At 46.4% G+C, this 19,327-nt stretch overlaps 1 long non-coding RNA gene across 1 annotated transcript; it reads left to right on the top strand.

Annotated features, from left to right (window-relative positions):
- Positions 1–11,686: 11,686 nt before the first annotated feature.
- On the top strand, positions 11,687–16,845 carry LOC141981272 (uncharacterized). The gene is made up of 3 exons (XR_012637710.1): positions 11,687–11,740; positions 13,836–13,888; positions 16,619–16,845. It is a non-coding gene; the product is annotated as an uncharacterized LOC141981272 (long non-coding RNA).
- The last annotated feature ends 2,482 nt before the right edge of the window (positions 16,846–19,327 follow it).

The following is a 19,327-nucleotide window of genomic DNA, read 5'->3' as shown; positions in this document are numbered from 1 at the left end:
TAATGAACCATAAGTTTTGATGGTTACATAGGGGCCAATATGCCTGTGTTCAGTTCTCAACTCTGGTACTGACTTGCTACATGGTCTTTGACAGGTCATTTGGTTTCTGTCCTAGTTTGCCCAGCTATTAAATAGTATCACAACCATTGCCAACTTCAACCCAGTGTTGTGGCTTGTGAAGTTTAGTTAGTTAACAAACGGGAGGCGTGCAACCTTGGAAGGACTTCACTGACAATGCCCAAATTATTGATGCCTAGAACAAATCTCAGATTATGAAGCCAAAATAAATAATATTTTCAGTAAAATATATCTGCCTTAGGCTTTTTTATTCATAGTGCTGCCCAATACCCCATTGTCTGAGCACCTTCCATGTAAAATCACTTAGCAGACCAGAAGTCCCTGGTGGACTGAATGCAATCTCTCAGGGCACGGTTCACAATCACTAGTAGTCTAGCAGGAATTCATACGTTAACATTGGTATTCATAGGCCATATCCAATACCCTATTGCCCTGCTAGGAAACACCACTTTTGAGTGACACATAGAATAACTACCATTTCCTGACAATCAAGGAAGAGATCATACCTGAATGTTCAAAAAAGAGCACTTTAAAATGTGGTTGTACTCTGAGAAATAATGGTAAAGCTGGCACTGTTTCTTGTCTCCCAGTGAATTCCAAATCAAAGGTGCTCTCTCTACCAATAAAGATACAAGGTCAAATTCCAGGCTGACATAGTTCCATTGACTTTGGTTTTTTTAGCGTCCAGCGCTGCAAACTCAACCTGGATTGCCAGAATCAACCTAAGTTCTTTCCTTCTCATCCATCCATCACCTGCTGTAATGGTTCTGCAGGCCAAATTATGCTGTCAGCAACTCCTGTGCAGCCCCATTGACTTCTGTGGAATTGCACAGCTGGAACTGATTGGCATTTAGTGAGCAATCTTGTGGAAGGTGCACAAGAAGGAATAGAATCCACCTGGCTTTTTGTCTCTTTATGCCATTTTGACTCTTAATGGTAAAAAAACACTAAAAACTTATATTTATCACTAAAGCCATCAGATGTGACTTTGGATGCAGCTTAGGAGCAGAAGTGTTGAGTAAGAAGGTGGCATTTTTACAGTCCCTTTTCAGAGTAGAACTGCACTTTAATATCTCAAATGCAAGGGCTATAGAAATTAAAATTATGATTTTTTTATTATTATTACTAGAGTGGGTAGGGACGCTACTTAAGATAAACAAATCCTCTAAGATTGACATCCTCACTGTTCCAGGGAATTCTGAGCAGATAGTATTGCTAATGTCATGCATTCAAAAATCATGAGTCAGGCTCCTCAGAATCATGAGATTGGTTTAAAATCATGTTTTGTTTTCCCCCCCAAAATGTTGAGCTTTGTTTTCTGAGTCCTTTAGGGTGCACTGAGTTCACGTATTCAAGATTTTTCTCTGCAACCATGAGAACTAGAAAGTTAGTATTTTAAAAAAATAAAGCTGTAACCACTTGCAGCTGGGGGTTAAGGAAAATGCCAAATATCGCAAGACTCGTCATAAAATTGTGCAAGTTGGCCACACTGAATATGTCATGCACTACTAAGCTTATGGAGGCTTGAAGCATTGAACCAGGTCATTGAACATGTCCTGTTCATTTCACTGGACCATGCATAAGGCTCTGGTACAGCAGTAGGAGCTCAAACTTACTTTTCACATGTCAGCCCTACAGGTTATCTTTGTTTCTCACTTTGTTTTCTCTGCTTCATCAAATGTAGCTTAACATGTTTATAACTATGAAGAAGCCAGTGTCATTCCTTTCATCTCTGATGGTGTTTTCCCACCCTAAAAAATTCTTACTGGTATCACAGGTAGTGAGAGCAATTATTGCATCTGTTACCTTTTTACACTAGCCTACCCTCAAACTGTACCTGGAGAGCAGCTGGCTTTTTGTGCCATCTCTTGCACTTCATGAAAGTACTTTGGAAAGCGAAGAACACTTCTCTCTTTTTCTTTGGAATAGCAGGCCAGATGACAACACTTTTGAGCTAGTCAAAGAGATATGAATCAATTTTGGTTGCCTCTGCCTGGGATATAGATTCTTCTACACATTGATCTGTTTCATGTTTGATTATGTTGGGCAACTCCTTTCACTGGTGCACAGTTCCTCACCCAAATGTCCCTATTAATGTCAGTGGGACTACTTGGATGAGTAACTGGCCAGCACTGAGAATAAAGGGTTCACAATTTGACATGCTGCCATTTGCAGAACCTAAGAGTGTGCCTTTTTTGATTGCTCCTCCATTAATTTTTAGTTGCCCAGCCTTTTCATGGAAATCACAGTAGATAAGTATTTGTAATGTAGAAAGTTCTCCTTCTACACTGGCTTGAGATTTGGACTTAATTTTATTTCATTAATATACAAAAAGGTAGCCACCCTACAAAAGTAGATCAAGAGCTTCTGTTCTCCCTGCCTCATTACACAAGAACAAGAGGAAGTTCAATGGAATTAAAAGGCGGCAAATTCAAAACTGATAAAAGGAAATATTTTTTTCACACGGCATGCAATTAGATGACAGAATTCATGGCCACAGGATGTTGTTGAGGCGAAAAATGTAGCAAGATTCAAAAAGGGACTGGATATTTATATGGATAACAAACATATCCAGACTTGTTATAATTAATGGCAACCAATTGTGGAAGGGATAGTAAACCTTATGAGATGAGGAGGAGACCTGATGTTGGGGGAGATTACGCCACATCTCCCTAGTCTACTATGTCTACCTTCCTCTGAAACATTTTATGTTGGCCACTGTTGGAGACAGCATACTGGACTAGATGGACCTGAGGTCTGATCCAGATGGTGTTTCCATTGTTCCTCATCTGGCCCGAAGTAAATAACTATAAATATTTGTGTTATGAAAAATGCATGCTTCCAGTCTCAGAAATGTACTCCTTATTCTGACAGTGAGCTACAAGCAGGCTTCTGCTCTTTGACCAAGTGCTAGAGTGGCACAAAAATCAAACAGGGATGGTGAAAATGGACTATATATCACATAAAAGAAAAATGAGTATGTTACCTAAATGACACCACCAACTGTTTAATTATGCAATGAAATTATCGCCTACCCTTCACTGTCTGTAAAATCTGGTTTACTGCATTCAGATTTTAAAGTGTCCCTATAAATCTAGGTCTAATGCCACAATATGGCAGCTTCCCAGATAATTCAAAAGCCTATCTCTTGAAAGACATTGTGACTGTCATTCTCACTTGACAAATTATATGTTTAACACTCAATGGCAGAGTCGTGTGATGTGCACCATGCGGGGGAGAACTCAGACTTTAGATGGGTCACTGAGGAGATCTGATGTTGATTTCCAAAAAATTCCTAAATTCAGCGACACCATAGGTTTGAATCATGGCAGTGTTAGCTAACTCCTTCATCCTTACAGAGTAGATAAAATGAGTATCATGTATCCAGATCCTCAGTTGGTGTAAAGTGGCATAGCTCTATTGAAGCCAATGTAAGTCAGCATAGTCCCTTTAACTTCACTAGAACTACACTGATTTACATCAGCTGAAGATCTGGCCATGACAGCGGGACCTAGACAAATTAGAGGATTGGGCCAAAAGAAATCTGATGAGGTTCAACAAGGACAAGTGCAGAGTCCTGCACTTAGGACAGAAGAATTTTATGCACTCTACAGACTAGGGACCGAGTGGCTAGGCAGCAATTCTGCAGAAAAGGACCTAGGGGTTACAGTGGATGAGAAGCTGGATATGAGTCAACAGGGTGCCCTTGTTGCCAAGAAGGCTAACGGCATTTTGGGCTGTATAAATAGGAGCACTGCCAGCAGATCGAGGGACGTGATCATTCCTCTCTATTTGGCATTGGTGAGGCCTCATCTGGAGTACTATGTCCAGTTTTGGGCCCCACACTACAAGAAGAATGTGGAAAAATTGGAAAGAGTCCAGTGGAGGGCAACAAAAATGGTTAGGGGGCTGGAGCACATGATTTATGAGGAGAGGCTGAGGGAACTGGGATTATTTAGTCTGCAGAAGAGAAGAATGAGGGGGGATTTGATAGCCGCTTTCAACTACCTGAAAGGGGTTCTAAAGAGGATGGATCCAGACTGTTCTCAGTGGAAGCAGATGACAGAACAAGGAGTAATGGTCTCAGGTTGCAGTGGGAGAGGTTTAGTTTGGATATTAGGAAAAACTTTTTCACTAGGAGGGTGGTGAAGCAGTGGAATGGGTTACTTAGGGAGGTGGTGGAATCTCCTTCCTTAGAGGTTTTTAAGGTCAGGCTTGACAAAGCCCTGGCTGGGATGATTTAGTTGGGGATTGGTCCTGCTTTGAGCAGCAGATTGGACTAGATGACCTCATGAGGTCCCTTCCAACCCTGATATTCTATGATTCTATGATTTATAATGCCCAGACCACCATGCTGATGACTAAGGGAATGGATTGGCTCTGGTGTCCTTGGTCACAATTTCTTTTCCTAGTACAGAATGGCTGCTGCTTTCCACTTCAGAGGTGGCTGCATTTCAGTGGTGAAGTGATTCTTATATCCCTTTGGGAATCCTTGAGGCAAAAGGCACTGCATAAATGTAGGGCATCATAGGATTTTCTTGGACTTGGGAGACATGGAATATTGTTCAGGAGCATTTAAGGGATAAGCTTTATCATCTGCAAGAAAAGAAAAATAATTAACTCATTTAAAAGTAAACCTTCATTTGGAAGGCAGATGTACATTTTCAACACTGTGCATGGGGATTCACTTGCTAGACTCCCATCAGATATATATTTGTGTAAGTCATGTACCTCAGTCCTTAAGCTGTGCTGAGAACAGCTACTATTCTCCTTGAATTTCAATACCCTCCAATGATTAAGAAACTTTGGTTTTGTTTTGTTTTTTGGAGTTTGAGTAAATCATGATGAGGTCCTGGGAATTTGGCAAGTGTGTTTAGTTAGGGTATTCCATACTGAGCAGTGCACACCACCTGCATATTAAGTGAATGGAAACATTTTAATGTTTTTCCAACCTCAGCGTGTGCTAGCGCACTAATTACCACATGTGGGCAATCTGTAACTCCCAGGACAGATGGGAATCTAGCGCGGTAGCAAATTCACGCATTACTTGCTGTTAATACTGAATTTCTCCAGGACAACTAGCATGAATCCTGAATACTGATCAATGCAAAAAGATGAGGCTGACTAGGTAATGTTGGTAGCTCCTTATCCTCTGAGGTTGTTTGAAATTAACTAGTTGGCTTTTCTGGGTACAATCTTCTAAATCCTCTTTGAACTTACTACACAATAATTGTTTCTCAGTCTATAAGGACTATAAGGTAGATAGAAAGCTGGCTAGATTGTCGGGCTCAATGGGTAGTGGTCAACGGCTCTACGTCTAGTTGGCAGATGGTATCAAGCGGAGTGCCCCAGGGGTCGGTCCTGGGGCCGGTTTTGTTCAACATCTTTATTAATGATCTGGATGATGGGATGAATTGCACCCTCAGCAAGTTCGCAGATGACACTAAGCTGGGGGGAGAGGTAGATATGCTGGAGGATAGGGACAGGGTCCAGAGTGACCTAGACAAATTCGAGGGTTGGGCCAAAAAAAATGAGGTTCAACAATGAAAAGTGTAGAGTCCTGCACTTAGGAAGGAAGAATCTCATGTACCGCTATAGACAGGGGACTGACTGGCTAAGCAGCCGTTCTGCAGAAAAGGACCTGGGGATTACAGTGGACGAGAAGCTGGATATGAGTCAGCAGTGTGCCCTTGTTGCCAAGAAGGCCAACGGCATATTGGGCTGTATTAGTAGGAGAATTGCCAGCAGATCGAGGGAAGTGATTATTTCCCTGTATTTGGCACTGGTGAGGCCACACCTGGAGTATTGCGTCCAGTTTTGTTCCCCCCACTACAAAAGGATGTGGACAAATTGGAAAGAGTCCAGCGGAGGGCAACGAAAATGATCAGGGGACTGGGGCACATGACTCATGAAAAGAGGCTGAGGGAACTGGGGTTATTTAGGCTGCAGAAGAGAAAAGTGAGGGGGTATTTGATAGCAGTCTTCAACTACCTCAAGAGGGGTTCCAAAGAGGATGGAGCTAGGCTGTTCTCAGTGGTGGCAGATGCCAGAACAAGAAGCAATAGTCTCAAGTTGCAACGGGGGAGGTCTAGATTGGATATTAGGAAACACTATTTCACTAGGAGGGTGGTGAAACACTGGAATGGGTTACCTAGGGAGGTGGTGGAATCTCCATCCTTAGAGGTTTTTAAGGCCCGGCTTGACAAAACCCTGGCTGGGATGATTTAGTTGGGGTTGGTCCTGTTTTGGGCAGGGAGTTGGACTAGATGACCTCCTGAGGTCTCTTCCAACCCTAATCTTTTATGATTCTATATATATATATTTGCTCCACTTACTCTTCATGAGGGCTAAAAGCAACAGTGATGTCTCCTTTCACTGGTGACTGGTAAGGGATAGTTCTGATCTTTTGAACTAAAATGTGTGCCTTGATAACTTCAGGTAGATTAGGCCTGAGTAGGAGCAGAATTTGTCACTGACAATACAGTGTCACAGGCATAGCTCCTACTTTTTGCCAGTTATAATGAGAGGGAAATCCATGTATGTGGTTTGACTGTTTAATTCCTTTATTGCTTCAGAATCATGTTTGAGTCTGAGTAATTTCTTTCTTGGTTTATTCTGTTTATTCCTTATTACATTGATGTATTCTCCATTATTTGAAGTCTTTAAGTGAAGACTGCATGTGTTTCTATAATGACAGGTTTCAGAGTAGCAGCCATGTTAGTCTGTATTCGCAAAAAGAAAAGGCGGACTTGTGGCACCTTAGAGACTAACCAATTTATTTGAGCATAAGCTTTCGTGAGCTACAGCTCACTTCATTATTCACCTTGATTATCACTACAAAAGGTTTTCTCCCCCCAACTCTCCTGCTGGTAATAGCTCATCTTAAGTGATCACTCTCCTTACAGTGTGTATGATAACACCCATTTTTTCATGTTCTGTGTGTATATAAATCTCCTCACTGTATTTTCCACTGAATGCATCCGATGAAGTGAGCTGTAGCTCACGAAAGCTTATGCTCAAATAAATTGGTTAGTCTCTAAGGTGCCACTAGTACTCCTTTTCTTTTTGTGTTTCTATAGGAATTCTCCAGGTCATCCACAAGTATTGGATGAAAATGTATGGCCTGTGTTATGCAGGATATCAGACCTGATGCTCAAAATGGTCCCTTGTGGCCTTCAGATCTATGAATCCATGAATAGTCTATGTAGGTTGAATGTGTATATCACATTTACAGGGCGAGCTGAGCTCTAGACTTCTTTTAATGCCTCTCAAGTACATCCCTTTGGGGTCAAGTTTCATTACATACATCCCTCTGTGAGCATTACATACATCCCTCTCTGACCATTTGTACACTGGATCTCTTAGCTGCAACACCTTCTCTGTTTACCAGGTGTGTTAACATGACAGGCACCTGTCAGTCCTTCTCCTCGGGGAGCCTGTGATTGCTGGTTATGGTGACTTAAAAACAGCATCTTCAAAATAAAGCACTATTTATTTACCCAAAGGTACATAGCACACAGCACAAAGGGTAAAAATAATAAAGGCCTATATACCTATTTCCCCTTACCTTGGCCTTAATCTTACCTTGCATGCTTTGGTACATTCCTTTCAGCCCAGCTACCTCCCTCTCTGGATTGGGAGAGACAGTCTACTTGCTGCAGTTTCTGTCTCTCTTTCTGACAGACTCCAGCTGATGCTGACAGCCCATTCCACCACCTTCCTCCCTAGGCTAGCATCTCTAAGGTTTTAGTATCCCCTTTGACCCTACGTTTGGGATTAGGAAGAATAAATCTTGCCAGCCTCAGTGGAGACAGGTAGGGATATTCCTCATTTAATGATGTTCTCATTGTTTCCTCAAGAACTCTTGGCATTCTTTGGACTGTGCCTTATGTTGCCTACTTTTGTTTTCTGTTTTCTGTTTGTTTCCCACCAACTGGCTGAGATTGAACTCTATTCAGTCAGACAGATTCATATCAAACAGGTAAACTGAGCTGCGTATTTATAAAAAATAATACACACAACTCCTTCATTCTCCGCAGTGTATGTTAAATGTTTCAGTGTGCATAATAATATTTTTCACCTATAAAGCATCATTCATCTTCAGTTCTCAAAGAACTATGAAAACATCAATTAACAATGAAAACTCACAGTACTTTTGTGAGGTGCCAAGGGGTATAGGCACTATATAAAGCATCCACTAACTTTGATTATTTCCATCTCTGGGTGCTGACTTGAGACAACCAGTACAGCCCAAAATGGTCTGGGCCTGCCTATATGAGAAACCATCTCTCTCCCTATTTAGGGGTGCAGGTGTACAGATTTCAGCCGGAAAACCTGGTCAAAAAGGGACCCTGGCACCCCCGCCGGAGCCCTCACTTCTTCCCACATCCCAATTCCCTGCCCCAGCCCAGTGAAAATGAGCAAGTGAGTGAGAGTGGAGGAGAATGAGCGACAGAGGGAGATGGGATGAAGTGAGCGGAGGCAGGGCCTCGGTGAAGCGGTGGGGCAATGGTGTTCAGTTTTGTGAGATTAGAAAGTTGGCAACCCTATCCCTGTCTAATGCTGCTGCAGCTGTGATCAGTGGTGATGCTTTTTATTTCAACAAAAGGGGTAGAGGTATTCTTCATTAGGGTCCTTCACCTTCCATTGTTAGTCTGAAATATTCCAGGATTATTGACCTTTAGGACCCGCTGCAAGATCCATCTTTTTGCCTGAGTGTCTGAACCAAGTGAGGCATGATATAATGCTATTTGTAAGGGGACTGTTGCCCCCTTACTAACATTCAGTGGGGGTTGTTTTGGTTGGCTAGCTCCCAGTACTAAAAGGGGAAGGGTCTATGGGAAACCAGGACCCTGAGACTGACAGTCCCCAGGAACAATGGGGAGAGGCCAATGCTCCAGGTCAGCCTGAATGACAGGGCGGGCAGGCTAATCAGGGAGTCAGGAGGCCAGGGAGGTCCCGTCCTCCGTGTGAGCTGGAATTGCCTGGGTCAGACAGAGTGGGGCCGAGGGAAGGAGAAAATGGGGACCAAGCTGAGCTGGGGAGCAGAGCTGTGCCAGAGCCAGAGGGACCAGAAAAGCAGCCCAGAGAGAGCAGACCCTGTGCTGGGAGCAGAGCTGCAGCCCCAAAGCCAGAGGCACAGCCCAGAGAGAGCAGACCCTGTCCTGCCGAGCAGAGCTAAAGCAACCAGAGTCAGAGGGGCCAGAAAAGCAGCCCAGGAAGCAGGTCAGTGCTGGGAGCAGAGTCACAGAAGCAGCCTGCAGAGCAGACCTGTCCTGGGAGCAGAGCTGTAGCAACCGGAGCCAGAGGGGCCAAAGAAGCAGCCCAGGGAGCTGGAGGCAGAGCAGCAGAGACAGAGTGGTGGAGCTGGGGCTGGGGCTGGAGCAGTCCGGAGCTGTGTGCGGTGAGCAGCTGGGGAGACCGAGGGGGACCCTGGGCAGCAGGCCCAGCACAGGGAGACGCCTCAGCCAAGGGGCTCTGCAGGCCAGGCTTGGATCATAACCCCGACAGGGCGGGGGCGACACTGAGAAGAAGGGTCCTACCACTTAGAGCCTGAGAGCGCGTGGCCACCACCAGAGCGAGTGTCCAACCCACAGCATCCCTGCAGCACAGCCAGGGCCTGAGAAGAAGGCCTGGGACTCACAAGGAACAGACTGTGAACTGCCCTGACATTCCAGAGACACTGTTTGTGATGTTCCCTGCCACGGAGCGGGGTGATGTGTTTCCTTTAACCTTTCCCATTTTCCCTTATTCTTTTTAAAATTAATTGTTGATTAAATAACTTGCATTTGCTTTAACTTGTATGTAATGGTCAGTGGGTAAGAGAAGTGCCCAGTGCAGAGAGAGTACCCCGGCGTGGGGACACCCTAGCCCCTGTCCTAGGTGACCACAGCAGGGTTGGGGGTTGAGCCCCCCAGGAATCCTGGGCCCAGCCTTGTTGGGGTTACGAGGACTCTGCCGGACAGGAGAGTGGAAGGGGAGTCCTCAAGAGCAGGGAGGCCTCTGGATAAAGGAAGTGGGAGGAAGGACTCAGATCCTTTCGCTAGCCCACTTCACCGGGGTAGTGCAGAAGCCAGGAAAGTTCCTCACAGTAGCGGGACTATTCCCCCGCTTACATATTTAACATTTTTATCAATGACCAGGGAGAAAACATAAAATCAAGACTGATAAAGTTTGCAGCTGACATAAAAAAATGGGGAGTGATAAATAATAAGGAAGACAGGTCACTGATTTCAGAGCTATCTGGATTGCTTGGTAAACTGGGCATGCACAAAAAATTAGTTTTAATATGGATAAATGTAAATGTGTACATCTAGTAACAAAAAATGTAGGCCATACGTGGAGGATGGGGGACTCTGTCCTGGGAAGCAGTGACCATGAAAAAGATTTTGGGTTGTGGTGGATAATTAGCTGAATATGAGCTCCCAATGTGACATTCCGTCCAAAACAGCTATTGCAATCCTGGGATGCATAAACAGGGGAATTTGGAGTAGGAGTAGATTATTTTACCTCTCTTTGGCATTGGTGAGACCATTGGTGGAATACTGTGTCCCGTTCTGGTTTTTCCTAATTCAAGGAGGATGTTGATAAATTGAAGAGGATTCAGAGAAGAGCCACAACAATGGTCAAAGGATTAGAAAAATGCCTTATAGCGATATATGCAAGGCATATAATCTGTTTAGTTTAACAAAGAGAAGGGTAAGAGATGACTTGATTACATTCTGTAAGTACCTACGTGGGGAACAAATATTGGACAATGGACTCTTGAATCTGGCAGAGAAGGACCATGTTACACCTAATGGCTGGAAGTTGAAGCTTCATACTAGAAATGAGGTGTACATTTTTAACAGTGTGGGTAATTGATTATTGGAACAATTTATCAAGGGTCGAGGTGGATTCTCTTTCAATGATAAGTTTTTAAATCAAGATTGGATGTTTTTCTAAAAGATCTGCTCTAGGAATTATTTTGGGGAGGTTCTGTGGCCTGTATTATATGGGAGGTCAGACTAGATGGTCACTTCTGGCCATGGAATTTATGAATTTATGATGAGATCAATTGTCTATGGAAGGACAAGTTTGGTGGAGAAAGTCCCAGGTATTGGGTGGTGTTGAGGATGGATTTTTTTTTTGGAGGGGTTACTGCTCATTTTGTTTGCTGTTGGTTGTATTTTAACTTTAAATAAAGTCTGAAGGGTTCATGTTTAGTCCATCCACCTGGAAACAGTCAGGGCACACCCTGACCGTTGTGTAGGAGCAACACATTGCTCCATCCAAGGACGAGGACCAGATATGAACCCTGGGAAGTTAATTAAAGGACAGTAATCGTGGGAAGCTTCCTTGGCCTGGCCTCAAGGCCTGAGAATTAGGATTGTAGTAGATAGAGGCTGGAAAATAAGAATATTAATCAAAGTCATGTATTCCTTTGTTGTGTCTTTTTGCGGTGGAAGTAGGTAATGCGCAGGGGGGAGAAATATAATAAAAGGGAAGGTGGAAAGCTGACAGGCGGCAGCCCATTTCAGCTGACCAGCTTGCTTGCTTGGATAAATCTGTGTTCTGTCTCATCATTGAACCGCCACAACTGGCGCCCAAACGTGGGGCCCTCAGCACTCACCTCGCCCGGCAAGGGTTTCAGACGCGTCACTCATCCGCTTCGCGGATCCCGGTGAGTATTTTTCATTGTGGTAAGTATGGGAAGCTCCCTCTCTGCTTTGCAAGTGCAACACCGCAATGAGCTACAGTATCTGCTGCGTAAGGCTCAGCATGACTGCCCCGCTCGAGAACTCACTCTCCTGCTACAGGAGGTGAGTGCCCAGTGCCCGTGGTACCCTGAAGCCGGAACCCTTAAGCTAGCGGACTGGGAGCGGTTGGGCCAGACATTGCATGAAGAGCCTCGGGCGCCCGTGCAGGCTTTACATGCCTGGCACCTCTGCCGCGATGCGATACAGCGTGTTGCCTCGGACAGGCCCTCCCTCACGAGGCTGGTGATCTCGCCACGCCCGTCGGCTCCTGCAGCCACCCCCCCTCCTACCGATGCAACACAGTGTGTCGCTTCGGAAGAACCCTCTCCCACACCAACAGAGGGGCTGCCGATTTCGCCACCGCCGTCGGCTCCTGCAGCCATCCCTCTCCCTGCTTCGCCCCCAGTGCCTTTATTACCACCGCCTCCCTTACCTTCCCCGCCGGAGCCGGTGTGTGATTACCATCCCCCCCTGGGACCCCATGCTTCGGGGCCCCCCAGGGGGTCGTCTGCATCTGCTCAGAGGCTTTCGCTGGTGCAACAAATGGTTCACGCAGCGAAGGCTCGCTCAGATCTTACAGCAGAGGAGCTGGCTGAGCTGGTCTTGGTTTGTCCGGTGACCTGGCAGAATGATGACCAGGGCAACCCGGTTGGAACCTGGGTCAGTTTGCCTTACTCGGTGATCAGAGAGGTAAAGAAAGCGATTCGCGAGTTCGGTCTGACTAGCACGTTTGTGCGTGGTCTCATTGAAGGGCTAGGTACTGGGTACACCCTGATCCCTGAAGATTGGAAGGCGCTGTTGTGCATTATGCTGTCACCCAGTCAATATGTTATTTGGATTAGTGAGTATCGGTAGGAGGCGGAACGCCAGGCCCAGATTCATAGAGCGGAAGGTATTATTTTTGAGCACTTGGCAGGGGAGGGACAGTTTGCTACCGTTGAGATGCAGACTCAACTCCCTCAGGCCCTCTTCCCCCTTATTTCCACCTGCGCCCAGCATGCTTTCCGGAAGGTCCCGGATTCAGGCAAGCCTACTAAAAGCTTTGTCAGTATCCGTCAGGGTGCATCAGAGTCCTTTCTGGATTTTACCAACAGATTGCAGGAGGCTATCCTCCGACAGGTGGATAATGCTGCGGCAGCTCAGGAGATCCTGTTAAAAATGGCGGTTGAGAATGCGAACGAGGATTGCCGCCGTGCTCTCCAGACGGCGCAAGCCTCTGGCATTTTAGAGCTCTCGGACATGCTACGGGCGTGCCAAAACATCGGCACACAAACCCATAAAGCTGGAGTTCTGGCTGCTGCCCTGAGAAAAACCGGGAAGGAGGGGAAGCGTTGTTACCACTGTGGTAAGGAGGGTCACTTTCAGCGGGAGTGCCGCTCATCAAAGGCACCCGCCCGACCCTCTAAGAAGTGCCCCAAATGTCAGAAGGGCTATCACTGGGCTAATCAGCGTCGTAGCGGGTCGGGAAACCACGCGACGGGTTCCCCCCGAACCCAGGGCCAAACGGGGGTGTTTCCCACTCAGACAACCGTTCCTCTGCCTTAAAATCCATAGACTCTATGAGGGCGGCGACTGCTGGAAGTGCAGGGCTTGATTTGATCATGCAGGAGGACACTGATTTTCGGCTGCCAGGGGAGGTCTGCGCCATACCTACCCAGGTGACGGGACCTCTCCCTGCCGGCTTTGTGGGTCTCGTTCTCCCTCGCTCTCATGCTGGGAAACAGGGCTTTTTTGTCATCCCCGGGGTCATTGATGCCGATTACACCGGCATTATTAAGGTTCAGGTGTGGACTCATCTTCCACAGTCGCTCCTGCGTGGATGATCAATTGCACAATTGATTTTAGTCCCCTATCAGGTGCCAGCTGCCGAGGATCGAACTCGGGGCGGAGGCGGCTTTGGATCAACGTTGTCTCACTCGCCGTCTCACAGCGCGTCCTCTCCACTTGTTGCTCTGACAATGTCAGTCCGCCCCTCGAAACCTCAGTTAACACTTCTCTTAAATGATGTTCCTTTCACAGGGCTGGTGGACACTGGAGCTGATGTTACGGTGATTCGTGATCCAGAGTGGCCGGTTAGTTGGCCTACGGTTCCTTCTAAAGAGTTGTGGGGGATCGGGGGTAGTAAACCCGGGCGACAGAGTTTGTCTTGGGTCACAGTCTCTACACCGGGAGGCCGTACCCTTGCTACTATCCGCCCTTTTGTGCTCCCTGTCCACCTCAATATTTGGGGCCGTGATTTACTTACAAAGCTGGACACCACCCTCGATATTAATATCTAATGGCTCAAAACCCTCCCTCACCCACATTGCCCTCCGCATTGCCCTTGGTATGGCAATCCTTAGAGCCCGTCTGGATTGACCAGTGGCCCCTCCCTCTAGAAAAGCTGAAAGCGCTTCATTCGCTTGTGCAGCAGCATTTGCAGGCACAGCGCCTGGAGAGCTCTACTAGTCCCTGGAACACCCCGGTGTTCGTTATTAAGAAAAAATCTGGTGCGTGGCGGCTGTTACATGACTTAAGGGAAATAAATAAATGCATCCAACCTATGGGCCCCTTGCAATATGGATTACCAAATCCAAATTTAATTCCTCAAACCGATCAGCTCTGTGTGTTAGATTTAAAAGATTGTTTTTTCACCATCCCCCTTTGCCCACAAGATCGTGAAAAATTCGCGTTTACGGTGCCACAATATAATAATCAGCAACCCTCTCAAAGGTATCAGTGGAAGGTCTTACCCCAGGGAATGCAAAATAGTCCAACCTTGTGTCAGCTTTTTGTGGATCGGGCCCTCACCCCTTTTCGTGCCCGGTACCCTACGCTAAAGGTCTACCATTATATGGATGACATTTTGCTTAGTGGTCCCCAGGTCACGGAACAACAGATTGAATCTTTGTCTCAAATTCTCGGCCAAAATGGCCTGTTGGTGGCACCAGAAAAAATCCAACGCTCTTATCCCTACCACTACCTCGGCCATAAGGTTTTACAAACCTATGCTGCTCCGGTTCGTCCGGCACTAACTCTACCTCAACCCCTAACCCTTGTTAAATTACAACAGATTTTGGGTCATTTAAATTGGATTCGGCCCTATTTTCGTCTCCCCACCTCAATGCTGCAGCCGTTGTTCGGGCTCCTACGTGGAGCCCGAGCACCGGGTGCAGTTATTGCCATCACTGAAGAGCACATTGCCTGCATTCGACAAATTAATGCAGCATTGAGTCAGCAGTTTGTGGACAGACCCCCTGAGGTCCGTCCCCTATGGCTGATTCTTCTTGCCACCCCTCATACACCCACTGCGGCTCTGTTTGTACCCTGTACGAATACAGCCGTCTCTATCATAGAGTGGCTGTACCTCTCCTCCACTCCTCCTCGGAATATTTACCCATATCTAGATGCCCTGTCTGATCTTGTTCGTAAAGCCCGCCACCGTGCAGTGCAACTCACTGGCACTGATTTAGTGTTCCCCTTGTCCCGTAGTGAATTTGATTCCTTGTGCCACACCTCTTTGGCTTGGCAGGTTGCTCTTTGTGATTATGTGGGAGAAATTTCTTATAATCCCCCAAAAGATCCTCGGTTGGTAATTACCCAAAAGGTGCCTCTAATTGTTCATCGTCTTAGCCGCTCTCAACCCATTGTTTCTGCTGTTACTCTTTTTACTGATGGCTCTCCACATCAAGGTGTAGTCACCTATCAATCCGGTGACCCCCCTCGTTGGCATTCTCGTTTTACACTGCCTCAGCGTTCCGCACAGCGTTCAGAACTGGCTGCTGTTATTTTGGCCTTCCAACTTTTTGCTGATTGTCCCTTTAATTTAATTGTGGACACCCATTATGTTTATCAAGTGATTGATCATTTACCCCTTGCCCTCATTACCCCTCAGGTCGATGCGGACCTCCTTCGCCTATTTTTGTCTTTGCAATATCTTATTTCCACTCGTAATTTCCCTTATTTTGTTGCTCATATTCGCAGTCATACCCCTTTGCCTGGGTCACTCACTGAGGGCAATGCGCGCGCCGATCGCGCATTACGTGGTCAGGTAAATTCCTTCTTTTCTGACCCCATTGAAAGCCATGTCTTATTTCATCAGTCTGCCTCTGTTTTGGCCCGGCAGTTTCACATTCCTGCTGATCATGCACATTCCATTGTTCGTTCCTGCCCCCACTGTGCCGCTGCTGCTCCTACTTTTTCTTATGCCGTTAACCCTAGAGGTACCGCAGCGAATCAGCTGTGGCAAATGGATGTCACTCACATGCCACAATTCCGCCCCTACTCGTTTTTACATGTTTCCGTTGATACTTATTCGGGCTTCCTTTGGGCAACCCCGCAGCGTGGGGAAGCCACTGCCAAAGTAATTCACCATTTGCTAGCCTGTTTTTCTGTTATGGGTCGCCCAAGCCAGATTAAAACGGATAACGCCCCAGCCTACTGCTCCACAGCCCTCTCCACCTTTTGTGCCCGGTGGGACGTCCGTTTTAAACACAGGATCCCTTATAATTCCACGGGCCAAGCCATTGTTGAACGTGCCAATCGCACGCTCAAAACCTTGCTTGATAAACAATTAAAACAAGGGGAGCTGCGTCTCCGAACCTTAGGAGACATTCAACAACAAATGCATATCCTTTTGTTTACTTTAAATAATTTAACGCTGAACGCAGATCAGCAGACCCCCGCGGATCGCCATTTTCACAAATCTGAGGTACTGGAAAGACCGCGTGTCTTTTACCGTCAGCTGCCCGATCCGCAGTGGCTGGGCCCAGTACCTCTAATCACTTGGCGTCGGGGATATGCTGCTGTGTCTCTCCCTGCAGGACCGTTGTGGGTTCCAGCCCGGTGTGTGCGACCGGCACTGAAACAGCATGGCATGGCGCCAGGGGCTGTCGAACCCCATACCGGAGTTTCAGCTGACCTTGGAGGAGAACGTGGTACCTCCCGGGTCGACAACGGCGGGACGGAAATGGAAGAGGCGTAGCGTCCCAAGCCAGCCCGTGACATGGGGAGGAGTAAAAGCATTGGTCGCGGCGGCTCAATGAAGACTGGCAGCAAATCAACAGCCAGAGACTCCTGAGACTTTGTTTGTGGCGATTCTCGCCCAAATCACTGCTAATTCTGTGCTGATTGTATGCCTTTTGTGCCTGCTATTTCCTGTAGGGGTTGGCTCGGGAGCGCTTCCCCCGTTACGGGCCCGAATGACATATAACATATGGGAAAGATTGGCTTCAATAGCAAATGTTACCCACTTTTGTTTGTCTGATTCTGTAGCAGCCGGAGAATTGTTAGGTACATGCCTTATACCAGTATGTCATCACCCTGAGGAGATAGGGAATGAGACGATGCTCGCTGCTTACGCGAATCTCTCTTCCCAGTACTCTGGCATGGCTAATTGGGGCCCGGCCAACTATACCTTGCCTCACACGGCTATATCCCTCCACACACCGTACCCGGCCGGGGCCAACAATGTCACCTGTGCGCGTGTGCTTAACTGCACTAGTACAAAGGTGCCCTTGGGCTGTCGGCAAATTCCTCAACCCCTTTTAAATTGTTCCCACGCTGTGAATGTTTCATACAATTATGGCCATATCATCCTACCATCAGGGTGGTTTTTTACCTGCGGCTCACGCACCTTTAGTTATATTCCTGCAAATTTAAGTGATGGCACCCTTTGCTGTCTTAGTAGAATGACGCTTATATTGCCTTTTGCCAGCCAAAGGCACAGTAAAAGAAGTGTACCCCTTTCAGATAATTGTGTTGCAGATGTTGAGCTTTTTAGTCGCGCTGAGTATACTGCTTTAGCGGCCTCCATTGTTGGGGTCCCCGGGCTTGCCACTTATACAGCCAGAACCCTAAATGCCCTGGCGTGCTTTGCAGCGAAGGCAATTAATACAACATCCAAGGCAATTGCCCTACTTAATGCAGAGCAACACGAATTAAGGGATGCAATTTTGGATAACAGAGCAGCCATTGATTTTCTGCTCTTGAAACATCACCTAGGCTGTTCCACGTTTCGGCATATGTGTTGTTTTAATTTAACTGATAATAGTCATTCCATAGAAACTAGACTGGCCGAATTGGCCAATCTTACGGCACACATACGTCAAGATGTGGGGTTTGAGGGCTTTTGGAATTGGCTTACAGGTTGGCTGCCATCTCTAGGATGGCTGCGACAACTTTTCGGTTGTGCTGTGTTTGTGATCATTGGGCTTATTTTTTGCTGCTGCTGCGTACAATGTATTCCCTCTTTGCTAAGGCTTTGTAGAGATTCGCCCTGGCAAGCTCCCCGAGTTATGTCCTTGTCAGTCTGGGAGTTAAATTGCTTGCAAAAGCAAATTGACGGCTACCATGAGATGGCCGAGTATAATTAAACAAAAATCGGGGGAATGAAGGGTTCATGTTTAGTCCATCCACCTGGAAACAGTCAGGGCACACCCTGACCGTTGTGTAGGAGCAACACATTGCTCCATCCAAGGACGAGGACCAGATATGAACCCTGGGAAGTTAATTAAAGGACAGTAATCGTGGGAAGCTTCCTTGGCCTGGCCTCAAGGCCTGAGAATTAGGATTGTAGTAGATAGAGGCTGGAAAATAAGAATATTAATCAAAGTCATGTATTCCTTTGTTGTGTCTTTTTGCGGTGGAAGTAGGTAATGCGCAGGGGGGAGAAATATAATAAAAGGGAAGGTGGAAAGCTGACAGGCGGCAGCCCATTTCAGCTGACCAGCTTGCTTGCTTGGATAAATCTGTGTTCTGTCTCATCATTGAACCGCCACAAAAGTCAAAGGTGCCCAGAGTAGCAGATGGGTGCTTATTTAAGTGATTACAAGTAGAAAGAAATACAATAAAAATACTAAAGTTCTTGGGTCTGATTTTTTTTCAGAGGCTTTGGGCACCAACAGCTCTGGCTGAAGTCAGTGGGAGCTGCAGGAGCTTAGCATTTCTGAAACCAAGGCCCCAGCGGTATCAAGTTAGGTGCCCAAAGACTGGGGAACATGGAAATAGTGATCACTTGAGAATTTTGGCTCACATTATTTGCCTAAAGTAGCAGAATGAGCAGAACAGATCCAGAAATAGAGCCTAGGAAGCCTGATCCCCAACATCCTGTTCTAACACCTCACAGTGCTCTCCATTCTTATTTATACTGACCATTTAGGAATTATTGTTACAATATAGAGGTGAAATCCTGGCCCCATTGATGTCAGTGGCAAAATTCCCTTTGACATCAGCAGGGCAAGGATTTCAGCCTAGATGCCTATTGCACAGTTATGGAAATATTGGTAGGCCCTTCATTACAGCCCTTCTTTATGGTGGTGATAGATGTGTATGTGTTTATTTTTTTAAGATGTAACAATTTATAACTTGGTTTATTTGAAACATGTTCTTATTGTCTGAGCATTATTGTACTTGTGCTTTACATGTGTCAACAGAAAGACGTCAGCAGAGTATTTCATTTTCTTGTGATCTGTATTGATACTGATGTGCGAGAAGCAAAGTGTGAACAAAGAGAGGTAAAATTACACAGATAG

Source organism: Natator depressus, chromosome 2, assembly GCF_965152275.1.
Source record: "Natator depressus isolate rNatDep1 chromosome 2, rNatDep2.hap1, whole genome shotgun sequence".
NCBI classification, from domain to species: Eukaryota; Metazoa; Chordata; order Testudines; family Cheloniidae; genus Natator; species Natator depressus.
This window is presented reverse-complemented; position numbering and strand designations above follow the sequence as displayed.